General features: G+C 45.5%; 1 pseudogene; it reads left to right on the top strand.

Annotated features, from left to right (window-relative positions):
* Window positions 1-14,018, top strand: part of LOC128937653 (CUB and sushi domain-containing protein 2-like) — a 137,811-nt pseudogene that overhangs the window by 1,662 nt on the left and 122,131 nt on the right.

Consider the following 14,018-nt stretch of genomic DNA (forward strand, 5'->3'; position numbering starts at 1 on the left):
GTTTGTTCTCAAGAAGCCTTTGCTGGGAAAAAGCTCTGGAGAGGAGTCAGGGAGAAGGGAGAGGATTTTCTTTTCCTTGGATAAATCCACAGAGCTGCCTCGTTTGGGTGCTCTTAGCAGGGCTGTCATGGCCTCAACAAATGAACCACATCGTTATTTAACTTCCCTGCTTTCCTTGAACCTGTAAATCACTTTAAACTGCAAGAAAAAACAAGGAAAAAAGGACTTTAAACAAGGAAAAAAAAACCCTTTTGTTGTTGCTGTGCAGCATAAATGTCTGGAAAAAGCAGCTTCCCTGTGGATGGCTTTTCCATGGCTGTCAGGATTGCAGCTTCCACCAAAGCACCTGTCTTTGTCAGCCTTTCCCTGCACAGCAAAGTCAGGGTGAATGTCCCCATTCCCCTGCTCAGAGAAATGTCAGGGGGTTCTCATCTCATGTGCAGAGGGGATGGAGTGTTGGAAAATGAACTGAACTCCCCATTCTGAGCTGGAATCAGGACAGGACCTCAGCCCAGCTGCCAGAGGGACCTGCTCTCGTTTTCCCACTGTTTTTGTGGAGTTTGGCAGCTTCTTTCTGCCTTTCAATGCTTAAAAACCCAGCAAAACAAGCAGCCAAGCAGTGAAGATTCCCAGGGATGAAGGGAAGGTGTCTGCAGGCAGTGGGATCTGCAGGACAGGAGATGCTGAGACTTTAAAAACCTCCCTGTAACCCTTTCCACAACCTGGCCTGGCCATAAATATTTCAGTGGCGATAAATCCCTACAAAACAGGCCATGTAATTCCACAGCAAGCACAGCAGCTGAAATGCATTTTTCATCAGGAGAGCTGAATCAGGATCAGCCAGGAGAAGCAAGGGGAGGCTTTAGGGTGGCTCTAATTTGCTGTCTGTTTTCCAAAGACGTGTCTGTACATCATTTATGAACCCCCTGGGTCCTCTGGGACGGGGTCTGGCTTTGCTGATAATCTATAAGAAAACAATTTCCCTTCCAGCTTGTTTAAATTGATCCCGAGTTTTGCAGAACACCTTCCCTGTCTGTTCCCCCTCTGCTCTCCCTAATCCGTGCCCTCATTTGGAAATCACTTTAGGAATGTAAAAGCAAGGTTAGATGCAATCAGGCTGTGGAGAGGGTTTTTGTTTTTGTTTTTGTTGTTGAACACAGCAAATTCATTTTGTTCCCTTCCTGGGAGAGTTAAATATTTCCCTTTTCCCTTTCATTAAGGTGAATCTTGATTTTTGCAAATGTTTTTTCCCCATTCCCCATGTAAGGAAGTCAAAGGGACTGGGAGAAATGTGTGCAGAGAATTATTCTTAAAAATTATTTTTTATTTTCCTCCCCATCCTGTCTCCTCAAAGAGGTGGAAGAAAATAATCTACAAGTTTTTAATCAGGTGAGGTGGCAGCACCTCAGTGTCCCCCCCATCAGAGGAGCTGGGTGGGAATTTATAAAATCAGAAGGTTTTGGGAAAGCTGCAAAGGCTGGAATTGGAGAGATGGGAATGCTGCCCTGGCTGCTGCCCCTCTCTGCACGTGTTTTATGGCAGAACTTGGCTCCCTAATTGCTCTGGAGCTGATTGGTACCAACACATAATTGCAGCTTTTATCGATCTCCCCGCCCCGGCCGCTTCCCTTCCCCGCAGGAGGAAGATAAATGGGATGAGCTCCAGCCCTGCACAGGACAGAGCTGCCTCCTTCAGGGAGGGGCTGGGGAGCTCCCTGCTGCTCGCCAGAGACACCTAAATGGCTTGGTGAGGGAGTCATGGAGTCTTGGAATGGTTTGGAATGGGTTTAAATCCCACCCAGTTCCACCCCTGCCGTGGGCAGCGACCTCCCAATGTCCCAGGGTGCTCCCAGCCCCATCCATGGCTTTGGTCTACAGATCTGTCCATGGGTAGATCTGTGGTTCTACCCATGGATGGATCAGTTTGGCTTGAGTTTGGACAGATCTTCGTCCCTCTTTGTCCTGGATCTCCCACTGCTCATCTTGGATCTTCCATTTCTCATCTTGGATCTTCTACTCATTATCCTGGATCTTCCCCTCTTCATCCTTATCTCTCACTGCTCATCTTGGATCTTCTACTCTTTATCCTGGATCTCCCACTGCTTGTCTTGGATTTTCTATTTCTCATCTTGGATGTTCTACTCTTTATCTTGAATCTCCCACTCCTCATTTTAGATCTTCCCCTCCTTGTTTTTGATCTTCCCCTAATTTTCAATCTTCCCCTTTTCATGTTGGATCTTCCATTCCTCACCTTGGATCTTCTATTTCATTTCTTGGATGTCCTACTGCTTATCTTGGATCTTCCCCTCTTCATCCTGATCTTCCATTCCTCATCTTGGATCTTCCACTCTTTATCCTGATCTTCCATTCATCATCCTGATCTTCCATTTCTCATTTTGCATCTTCTCCTTTTCATCTTGGATCTTTCCCCTCCTCATCTTGGATCTTCCATTTCCCATCTTGGATCTCCCCCTCCTCACCCTGGATCACACCCTTGGGTTCCAGAGGGATTTTTGCCTCCTTCCATGTGACCTGTGGAGTCTCCAGTGCAATTCTGGATAATCCCAGTGCTTGTGCAGGCTCTGATTCCCAAAATCCATTGCTCAGGCTGCCAGAAGAGGGATTTTTCCAAAGAGTTTCATTTGAGGGGGTTTCTCTTCACCTCCAAGAACCCCTGTGAGCATCCTGCTGCTGAACCATCCCAGCAGGAGGGAGAGATCCAGGCAGGATTTGGATTTAACAGCAATTCCCCCAACAAGGAGAGCAGAGCTTCATGGAATAGTTTTTTTTTTTTCCTGTTGCTGTTGCTGAAACACTGTTTTCCAAATTAAAAATAAATAAATGTCTGCTTAAATCCTCATTTAGAGCAACATGAAGTGGTTTGAAAGGAACAGCCCGGCCTGCCTGCCATGCTGGCAGAGCTTTGTAATGTCATCTCTCAAATCTGACAGGATGCTGAGTATTCCATTAGATCTGTTGGATGTGTGTGAGCAGCAAAAGCCTCCAGAAAACAGGAGTTTCTGTTCATCCAATTATCCTGACACAGTCCTTTGTAGTACTGCTCCACATTCCAATTTACAAACAAAGTAGATTTTCAAATACAGGATTTTTGAGGGCAGGGAGTGGGAGAATTGTTCTTATTTGTTTAATTTTTTTTTAAAAAGCAGGAAACAAGTGGTGCTTTGCTGTGCCTGGTTCTGATCTAAATGGAGTCATTTGTAAAGTCTGACTTCCATCATTAGGGCTCCGAAATGAAGGATGAGGAGGAGAGGATGCAGTGATCCCTCTTTATCAATTTATCTTCACCAATTTATCTTTATCAATTCTCCTGGAAAGGGACACGGTGCAATTAGGGGAGGAGATGTTTCCTGGGGATGCAGCTCAGGCTCTGAATTTTGGGATTGCTGCTCAGTGTTGAGTGTCTTGTTGCCATTGCTGAGGGGTTTGGGAGCCAGGTTTTCCATCAGGAACAGGGTTGGAGGGGGATGTTTGTTGGATGGGATCTGGCAGGGATGGCTCTGGGAGAACCTTGGTTAGAAATGTGTCCCTGAAAAATTTCCAAGCCTGGCTGTATCCTAATTTTGAATTCCCCCATGCCAGAGAATCCTGGAGTGGTTTGGGTTGGAAGAGACCTTAAAATTCCTCTGATTGCACCCTCTGGCACCTTCTCCTGGATTTGGGATGTTCAGCACTGGGGAAATCCCTGCAGGTTGCTGTGTCCTCATGGAGGAGTTCCCCAGGATTTCTCATCCCATCCATGGTGCCGCCATCAGCTCTGGTGGGCTTCACCAAAGCTTGGGAAGCTTTTCTTGGCCTCTAAATTCCCTTTGTGGGGCACAAATCATCCGAGCTGAGCTTTTGTTTGTGTGGAGAGTTGGGAACATTCCCTGGGGGCAGGATGTGGAGAATACCAAAATATGGATTATTTTGTAAAGCTGCTCGTACCCCCAAGCACAGCCACAGAGCAGAGACTTGGAGGCTGCAGGGTCCCAACCCACATCCTTGGAAAATTCAAACCAAAATCCAAATTCAGCCTTGGAAACTTGGAATTGCCTGGATTTTATTGCGTGGGAGGGAATTTTGGGGTATCCCTGTGTTGGCTTGGAAAAAGCTGGAAAATCACTACAGGAATGTCTGTCACTATTTTATCTGAAGCAGAAATAGATTTTTACCCCAAAAATGGGAGTTTTAGCAGCCCCAATCCTTTTTTTTTTTTTTTTTTTTGATCCATTGATATCACATTTATTAAAAACCTTGAGATCAGGCTGGAAATCTCCTGTGATTCCCATCCACGTGGGACCTTTGGGGCATCCCAAACCCTGCTGCTTTTTCTTCCTCCTGCTGCACTTGCAGGTGGATTTGGAGCAAAAAGAAACAAAGAGTTCGATTTGCTTTGACAGCAGCCTGCTGTTAATTAGTTTTCCCTTCTTAAATTAATAAAAAAAGACAGCTGCCCTGAACAGATTGAAGCTGCTGAGGAAGACAGGAGCAGCAGCAGCAGCTGTTCCTCATGAATATTTTCCAGCTAAAAATTTTTTTGAAGTTCTTGCTGCTTTATTTAAAGAGAAAGCCAAAAGCTGTGAGGAAATGATGAGTGAAAAGCTGCACCCAAAGCAGCACCTCAGGTGAGCTTCAAGGAGCCTCCTCCTGTCTGAGCCTCCTGCAGCAGCTGTTCCAAACAGGTTCTTTTTAAGCCCAAAAAAAACCTCAGCACGATTAAAAAACCCCTCTTTAGTTACATGGGTAATTCTTCTTGACAGCTTTGTCTTAGGAATGTGCTAATTTAGGGATGAAAGCCTGACAAGATGAAGAACACGAGGAAGAAGGGTTTGAAGTGGGTTTCTCCAAGGATAAGGGCTGGCTCGTCAGGAAAGGGCTCCCAGAAAATGATTTGGACGCTGAGTAATCCCAATTCCTGTTGGGTTTTCCCAAATCCTCACAGTGAAGGCTCTTTTATCCCAAATCCTGCAGTGGGGGCTCTTTTATCCCAGTTTCTCACAGTGAGGGCTGGGTTACCCCAATTCCTGTTGGGTTATCCCAATTCCTGCAGTGGAGGCTGTTTTATCCCAATTCCTGCAGTGAGGGCTGAGTTATCCCAATTCCTGTTGGAATTATCCCAGTTTCTGTTGGAATATCCCAGTTCCTGATGGGTTATCCCAATTCCTGCAGTGAGGGCTGGGTTATCCCAATTCCTGTTGGAATTATCCCAGTTCCTGTTGGGTTATCCCAAATCCCGCAGTGGAGACTTTTTAATCCCAATTCCTGCAGTGAGGGCTGGGTTATTCCCATTCCTGTTGGGTTATCCCAGTTCCTGTTGGAATTATCCCAGTTCTTGTTAGGTTATCCCAGTTCCTGCAGGAAGGGCTGGGTTATCCCAGTTCCTGTTGGAATTATCCCAATTCCTCTTGGAATTACCCCAGTTCCTGTTGGGTTATCCCTATTCCTGCAGTGAGTGTTGAGTTATCCCAATTCCTGATGGAATTATCCCAATTCCTATTGGGTTATCCCAAATCCTGCAATGAAGGCTGGGTTTTCCCAATTCCTGTGGGAATTACCCCAATTCCTATTGCGTTACCCCCAATTCCTGTTGGAATTACCCCAATTCCTATTGGGTTATCCCAATTCCTATTGGAATTACCCCAATTCCTGTTGGAATTACCCCAATTCCTGTTGGGTTATCCCAATTCCTGCTCTTTTATCCCAGCTCCTCACAGCAGAGGCTGTTTTATCCCAACTCCTGCCTCTGGAAGCTGCAATAATCCCAAATCCAGGTGTTTGTGCTGCTCCCAGATGGTTCTGCCAGGTGGGGTTTCTGTCAAACCCTGGGGGTGGAGGAAGCAGCCGCCAAATCCAGAGCAGGAAAACAAATTGCTGCTCCCTGGTGTGAGAAAAAGGATGGGGCCCTTGGAGATGGATGAATTCTTGTTCCCTTTCCTGGTCTTTCCCCTCTTCTGGTGGAATTTTGGATCAGGGAGGGAATGGTCGCACTTGGGGAGGAGTCCCCCAGGTGTGGGGCTCCAAGATAATATTTCCCTTAGCCAATAATGGTGTTTAATTTTATTTTCCTGCTGTTTGTTCACACCAGCTCTGCAGTTTTTAGGTTCTGAGTGCTCCCCTGGAATGGCTCTGCTGTGTAATGGGTTCATGGGATAAATTCCAGAAAAATTGGGGGAAACCAGCTCAGCATTTTCCTCTCAGCATCCTGAAGCTCCTCAGAGCTTCCCTTTTGCTTGTCTCCCATTTTTAGTGGGTTACAGAGGGGTTGGACCCCATTTTTATTTTGAAATTAAACCTCTCCAAAGCCCTAACATGGAAAACAAATCCCTCTCCAAACCCCTAACATGGAAAAACAAACCCCTGCTGGTTTTGAGCAGTCAGGACAAGCTGATCCCAAAGGGAAGGATGCAGGATGTGGGTGATTCACATTTTTATTTTTAAAATAAAAACTTGACAATCCCTGAAGCTCAGCTCAACCTTTCCCTCTTTTTTTTCCTTTGTTTCCCACCCCTACAGTCAAGAAGCAGATGGAGCTCAAGTCCAGAGGGGTGAAACTCATGCCCAGCAAGGACAACAACCAGAAGACATCAGTGTGTAAGTTTTTCTGGCTCTTCCTCACTGTCTTTTTTGATAACAATCTCCTGGAACATTTCATTGGACTTTCCAGTAATCTCTAAAACTTCGCCACTCTGAAAAGTTTGGGTGCTTTTCCCTCTTCCCTCTGCATTTCTGCATCACTTCCCTCCTCCCAGTGCTCTGGTCACAAGCATTTACTAACTCCTGGAAGGGCGCAAGGCTTGGATTTTCTGCGTTTGGTGGATTCTGTGCTCCAGGGTTGTGGTTTTAGGCTCTTTTTAGTGGGAAAAACTAAGAAATTTGGGGTTGGGATCGGTGCTATTGCTGTAAATAAGGAGCAGGGATAAGGAGCAACATTAAAAACAAAATATTAGAAAATTTACAGAGGCAGTCACATCGTCTTCCTTTTTCTATTTGAGTTTTATTTCATTTTCCCTGCAGAAAAATCATAATTCTGGGTTTGCAGTGCTGATTTTTCAGGTTGCAGTGCTGATTTTTCAGGTTGTAGTGCTGATTTTTCAAGTGTAGTGCTTGGTGTGTCAGGAGCAGAACATTGGGGTCACTGCTGTGCCTCCCTCAGGCAGGTGGGAAATATTTCAGTTTCCCATCAGGTTCTTCCCAAATCAGGAGCAAAACCTGTGGTTTTTGTCCCTGAATCTTGGGCTCTTTCTAAAATGAAACAGGAGGGATCTGCCTGGGAGTTAATATTTTATGTGGATTCAAATGGGAGCAGGATGGAGCATTTTTCCAAATGGATTTTAGGGGAGAAGCTGGAATTACTCATTTTGTTGCACAGCCCATTACCCTCATCAGAGAGGAGCATTTGCACAGCTCAGCTGGGTGGATTTGTCATACAAAATTCAGAAAAATGCATGGACTAGAGCAGAATTGGTGGATTTTGCATACAAAATTCAGAAAAATGCAGGGACTGGATCAGAATTGGTGGATTTTACATAAAAAATTCAGAAAATTGCATGGACTGGAGCAGAACTGGTGGATCTTGCATACAAAATTCAGAAAAATGCATGGACTGGATCAGAATCGTGGCTCTGGAAGGAGAGTTTCCCTCCCAGCTCCCAGGAGAATTTTTAGGCTCTGTTTTTTTGGGAGCAAAGCCCAAAAAGGTAAAAAACAACCCAAAATCTCCAGAGCAGAAAACACTTGGGGTGTGTTCAGGGGAAAATAATTCAATTTTAAAGGGAATTATCCTTTAAAATGGAGTCCTGGCTGGGTGATACATTCCTTGCCAGGAAGAATTTATTGGAATAAACGTCCCAGTGCCCTTTACTGAGTTGGAAAATTCCCCTGGCTGGGTGTGGAGACACAGGGGAATTTGGAGTGGGGGGATTTTTGCCCTGGATTTTGGGGAATTTTGGGCAAAGGAGTGAAATCATTGATTTAATGAAGCATTGTGGTGTTAACAATACACAAAATTCCCATTTCTCCTTCCTGGGAATGGCCTTTGGAGCAGTTTTACTCATTTTTAATGCACTGAGTTGAAGAGGACACAGCAGCTGCATTCCCTTTCCTGCAGATCCTGCACTTCTGAGGAGGAAAAATAGGAATTCATTCCCTTTGCCTGGTTTATCCCATCCCAAGGGGCTCAGAGCTGCCAGATGGGAGCTCAGATCTTGAGGGCAGCTCAGGCTGGAAGTTGTTGAGCTGGAATAATGGAGATGGGGATGGCGGCCCCATTCCATGGTCCTTGTCACCCTCCAGCTCCTTCTCCATGCCCTGCTCTCCATCAGCTCTGGATTTTTCTTATTTTGTCCTTATTTTGGAGCCTTCTGCTCCCACAGGGAATTCCCAGCTGCAGAAGTGCTGATTCCCTAGGAGATGGCACCAGGAAAATCAGGTTTTTATTTTATTTTTATTTTTATTTTTTGCAGTCCTCATCTGTTCTGCTCCCTGCTGGATTTGCAGGGTTGGCTGAGCCCCTCTGTGCTCCCAAAACTCCGCGAGCTGAGTTTGCATCACAGATAATTCCAAAGAAATTTCCTATTCCAGAGCAATTTCCAGTTGCTCTGGCTCAAATACCAGAAATTCAGGAATTTTTGTGTCTCTTGGTATCACTTAAAGCTCTGCCACAAAATCCTAAAGGCTGGAAAAGATCAAATCCAGCCTTCAAGTCCCTGTTTTATTTTTGATTATTCCTACCAGCAATATTTTATTTTCAAGTGCTGTTTGCTAAAACTTGGCCTAAAATCCTCCCTGGAAGGATCCACTCTTAAATCCTGCAGGTTTTTGGGTTTGGGATTGCCTGGTCAGATTAAACCTGGTGTGTTTTGTGTGAAAATGTAGTGATGTAACAGCTGCTTGTGTTATTGCAGGGAAAAAATCCATAAAAATTCAATATTCTGTGGGGAAGTGCTTCTTGGGCTCAGTTATAGTGGATTGTGTTTGTTTTAAATCATAATTAAGTGCCTTGTACTGCTCACCATCAGTGAAATTATTTGGAAATCTTGCTTTAATCACTTCTGGAGGGGAGATAATACTGAGAGACAAATAAATTAGGTAGAAGAAATAGTTTGAGATTTTAAGCCATGTTTTGGAGGTTGTTTCTGGCACTGAAAGCAGAGTGTAAGTGTGGATATTCCAGTTCCCACAGTGGGGGAATTGTGGTGGTTTGGGTTTAAAAAACAGCATCCAAGTGGGTTGTGTGGTGTTTGGGTGAGGCCCACCTGGAGAGGCCCTGGGTGAAGGACTGGAAGTTCTGTGCATGTTTAGCTTGGTCAAAATCCTCTTTGCAAAGTCATTTTTGGGGTGGGTTGAGCAGTTTCTAGGTCTCAAGTGTATAGGAATTTCTGGATTTTGGGGAGGTGTCTGTGGGACAAGGAGCATTCTGAGGCCTTGTGGGTGAAGGACTGGAAGGACTTGGGTGAAGGACTGCAACTTCTGTGTGTGTGCAGCTGGGTCAAAATCTCCTTTGCAAAGTTATTTTTTGGGGTGGATTGAGCATTTTTTAGGTCTTAGCCAAGTCTGTGGGAATTTCTGGATTTTGGGGAGGTGTCTGTGGGACAAGGAGCCACCTGGGGCCTTGTGGATGAAGGACTGGAAATTCTGTGTGTGTCCAGCTCGGTCAAAATCTCCTTTGCAAAGTCATTTTTGGGGTGGGTTGAGCAGTTTTTAGGTCTCAAGTGTGTAGGAATTTCTGGATTTTGGGGAGGTGTCTGTGGGACACAGGAACCACCTGGATCTTGGGTGGGACAGCCTGGAGATGCTCTGGGAATTCTGCACTTTTGGGAGTGCTTGTGAAGCTTCATCTTCTGAGCTGTTCTGGAACATTCCCAGCTGGGAAATAAGCTGGGGTTTGGAGCTCTCATGGTAGAACACTCCCAGCTGGGAAATTGGGGTTTGGAGCTGTCCTGGTGGAACATTCCCAGCTGGGATTGGATTTTCCCAGTGTCAGGACCTGGCTGTGACCTTTTCACTCTTGGTGTTGTTAAATTTGGGGGCATTCAGTGTCTGGGTTGGTGTCACTGAGGTTCTGGAATCACTTCATCCTTGGTTTTTTGGGTGCTGAAGGAACTTTGGGGGTTGGAAATGCAGCAGGACCTCGTTGGGGTGAGCCCTGCACCCCTAAATCAGCTCCAAGCTCTCAGGTCTGGTTTTTGGGATCTTTCCCAGAAGTTTGCATGGAATTACCCTGGTGTGACCACTCAGATTAACCCTTTAAACCATCTAATTCCTGCTGGAGTCTTTCCCATCATCTCCTTTCACTGAATTCCTCATGCTGAGAAATGCTGGGGCTTTGTCAAATTGTTTATTTTTTAGGTGCTGCTTTTATTTTGTAGTTCTGAAATTCAGTGAGAAATTGTCCCTTGGGAATCTGTCAGTGAAGTTTTTTTTATTATGAGAAATAAAATTAAAGAGGATTTTAACAGTGGCAAACTGAACAATCAGAACTGGCTGTCACTGAATTCATGAGGAGGGAGAAATTGAAAAAAATCAGGAGGATGAGGGGATGGAAAACCAATCCCATGGTTGGGGGAGAGAATTCCTGAGTTTCTAATGCAGACATTGAGCAGTTCATCACAATTTTTTTCTAGTAATCTTGAGGGGTTTATTTGGGAATGGCCCAGCCCAGGTGAAACTTTGGGAAGGTGAACACAGCAAATTCTCAGCATGACAAATCCATTTTGTAACCTTCGGGCTCCTCTATTTGTGTGTGTGTGTGCTCAAAACAAAAGCTAGAGAACAAAAATTTCTGTAAATTAGCATCTCATTCATCTCCTCCTTTTCTTTCACTTTCTTTAAAAGAGAAATTCCCCAACTCCCAGGATATGGAGATATCTTCCCTCAGCTTTATCTTCCCTGTTCTCTGCTTTATCTGTTCGTGTTTTTAGGTGTTAGTGAATCTCCACTAATGAGACATGAGCTGGGTTTGGGCCTCAGCATTGGGGGTGACAAACTCTCCTCTGGGGCCTTGGTTTTTCTGGGGATCTGGGATTGTTTCTCTTTGTTTTCCTGGGGTCTGGGATTGTTTCTTCCCAAAATTTTGAATTCCAGGCTCCATTTTTATCTGATATGGGAAATAATCACTGGGAGTGGCAGCAGTGCCCACTCTGGGGGTACAAAAGGGGTGATCTGAGGGGGATTTGACCATGGGAGGAGGAATTTGCTGTGGGAATTGGATTTTTCCTTTGAGGAAGAGTTCCCAGGTGGTTAATTCCAAATATTGGGTGGTCTTGGCTTTGCGTGTGTGGTTGTTACAGGTGTGTGTGTGGTCAGGGAGGTTTTTACAGAGGAAAATCAAGAATTTGAGCACTGTCTTTCACTCCTACATGGCTTTGGGACATAAAACTCTCATTGGGTCCCTCATCCTGAGGTGAATTTTCCTTTTTTTGGAGCTGCTTGTGCACAGGCATCACCTCTGGGTGCAGGGAAGGAACCCAAGGATGGTGGTGGCACCTGGGGACTCCGTTCAGCCAAACTTTTCCTGTCAGAAGCTGGGAGTAGAATCCATGCGCTCTCCCTTCCTTCACTGAATTCATTCCTGATTCCTGATTTGGAATCCTCTGGGCTGGTGAAAAGTGGCAAAGCAAAGTTTGGAGTTATAGAAAATGTAGGGATGTCAAATTCTGCTTGGTTGCTGCTGACTGAGCTTACCAAGGGTTATTGTGGTGGTGTTCACAGGGATCCCAAGATGAGGGAAGAGATGAGAATCTTGACTCCATGTTTCAGGAGGCTGATTTATTATTTTATGATATATATTTATTAAAAGAAAATGATGTATTAAAACTATACTAAAGAATAGAAGAAAATATTTCATCAGAAGGAAGGGAAGGAAATTTCAAGGAAAGGAAATAAAATCTTGTGACTGCTCACAGCCTTGACACAGGTGGCTGTCACTGGTCATCAAATAAAACCAATTTCACATGCTGAGTAAACAGTTCTCCAAATCACATTCCAAAGCAGCAAAACATGGAGAAGCTGAAGCTTCCCAGCTTCTCAGGAGAAAAGATCCTAACGAAAGGATTTTTCATAAAATATGTTTGTGGCAGGTTATGGACATGGAAAATGGGAAAATAATACCTCACATGTTGTTTTCCATGAATCCATGGCTCTGTGCCCTCCCACACAGACAGGTGAGCACCAAAGCATCCTGTGGGGACAATCCCAGCCCCATCTCTGCTCCAGCACGGTGGGAAGGGAGGAAAAATGGGCCTTAAAAAGGAAATTCCTATAAAGAACATAAAGGGCATCAGAAGAGTGTTAGTGCTGAGGAGAAGCTGGAATATTTTTGGGATCAGCAAAATTGGGAAGCATCCTCCTTGTAGGAACAGCTGTAGCTGGGGATGATGCACCAGGGGTTAATTCCAAATATTGGATGGTCCTGGCTTTGTGTGTGTCCAGTGTGGGTGGATTCTCCCCATGGATTCTCCCATTCCCCCTGCAGGGCTCCAGCTGCTGAGCCATGAGAAAGGGGCTGGTGTCACCTCAGTGTCACCCTCCTCCTTTGGGGCACCATGCTTGGAATAAAATTGGGATTTTCTTCCCTGTAATCCAGTGCTGGGCAGAGGTGGAACGGAAATTGGGGTTCTTTCAGTGGTTCAGCATGTGGAATGTGGAATTTTGGGGCTGTGCTTCCCCAGGAGCGTCATCCTGTGCGATGAGCCATCAGGGAATGGAGTTTTTTTGGCTGAGAAACATGCTGTAGGTTTGGATGAGAAGAAAACCAAATCCCATCGAGCTCCTGTGGCAAAATCCCCCTTTTGTCCTTTATTGCTGTGCTGGAATTCAGCCTGGAAATCAGGATTGTGCCAGGGCTGAGGGACCCCCAGGTTCCCCTACCCTGAACCCTCCTTTGTGCCGTGAGAGGGCTGGAAATGGGGAGGGTGGAGCTGGGAGCTTTCTGCAGTGCTGGCCACCACCCCATGGATTTCATGTTTGTTGGCATCCAGGTTGCTCCATAAATTTTTCTCCATGTTCCAACTAAATGACTTGGCTTTCAAACCCTCGACTTGCATCCCCCTCTCCTTTCTCCCTCTCGTTCTGTGCTTGGTTTTTCCCTCCTGGGATCACTCCCTGCCTTTCCATGGAGTTGTTTTCTTTCCCTGGCACACTGGGCTGGGTTTTTGAGGGCTCTGAGGTCACCTTGGAGGGTGGCAGGTGGGGCTTTAATCATAACAAACAGGCTCTGTGATTGGTGTCATTTAGCAGAATGGAAAAAAATACCCAAAAATCAACTTATCCAGAGGTATTTCTGTAGTGGAATGGAGGGGAAACTGTGTCCCTAGCTGGCATTTCCTAGAAAACACTCAGGTGTGTAAACTGAGCAGGATATTTGTTTCCAAAGCTGTTGTTTTTGTGGAATAAAACATTGAGGTTTCTGAGCTTCCAGTTGCCATTTTTCTCACCACATCCACCAAGCCAGCTGCTGAAAGAATTGTTCCTTTTGCTATTCTGTGTCTGTATGTGCTGTTTTTTTGCTTTGTAGTAACTCAGGTTGGTGTGTCCCAGGGACATAATTTGTGTCCAGACCCTGGGATTCCCGAGAGAGGTAAAAGGATAGGCAACGATTTTAGGTAAGAATATTTTCTGTGTGTTCTGTGCATGAGCTCCTGGGTGTGCTCCTGGTGTGGGGGGGCTCTGTTTGCTTTGTCCCCCTCCCAAAATCCTGCCCAGTTTTGGGGAACACGTGTGTAAAACCCTTCCTGTGTGTGCTGTTCCACAAAGATCTCTTGGAGTGTTTTTATCCTTTCCCAATCCAGGTTTTGTGCTGTCATCCCTCCCCTGGAAAAACTGAAACGGCCAAAAGAAAGAAATCACTTTTCAAATTAGCTCAAACCCCAGCATGGCCCTGCCCTTAGAGAATTTGAGGTGGCTGAGGTTCCTTGTCACTGAGCCTGTGTGGTGCCAGCTAATTGGGGCTTAGGAAGTTTAAACCAGAGCTGTTGTTCCTTTCCAGTTCCCAGTTTTGCTTTGCAGGGATGCCCCAGCTGT

This window comes from Melozone crissalis, unplaced genomic scaffold, assembly GCF_028551555.1.
Source record: "Melozone crissalis strain CALT ecotype California unplaced genomic scaffold, PUWL_Pcris_2 ptg000020l_1, whole genome shotgun sequence".
Taxonomy (NCBI): Eukaryota; Metazoa; Chordata; class Aves; order Passeriformes; family Passerellidae; genus Melozone; species Melozone crissalis.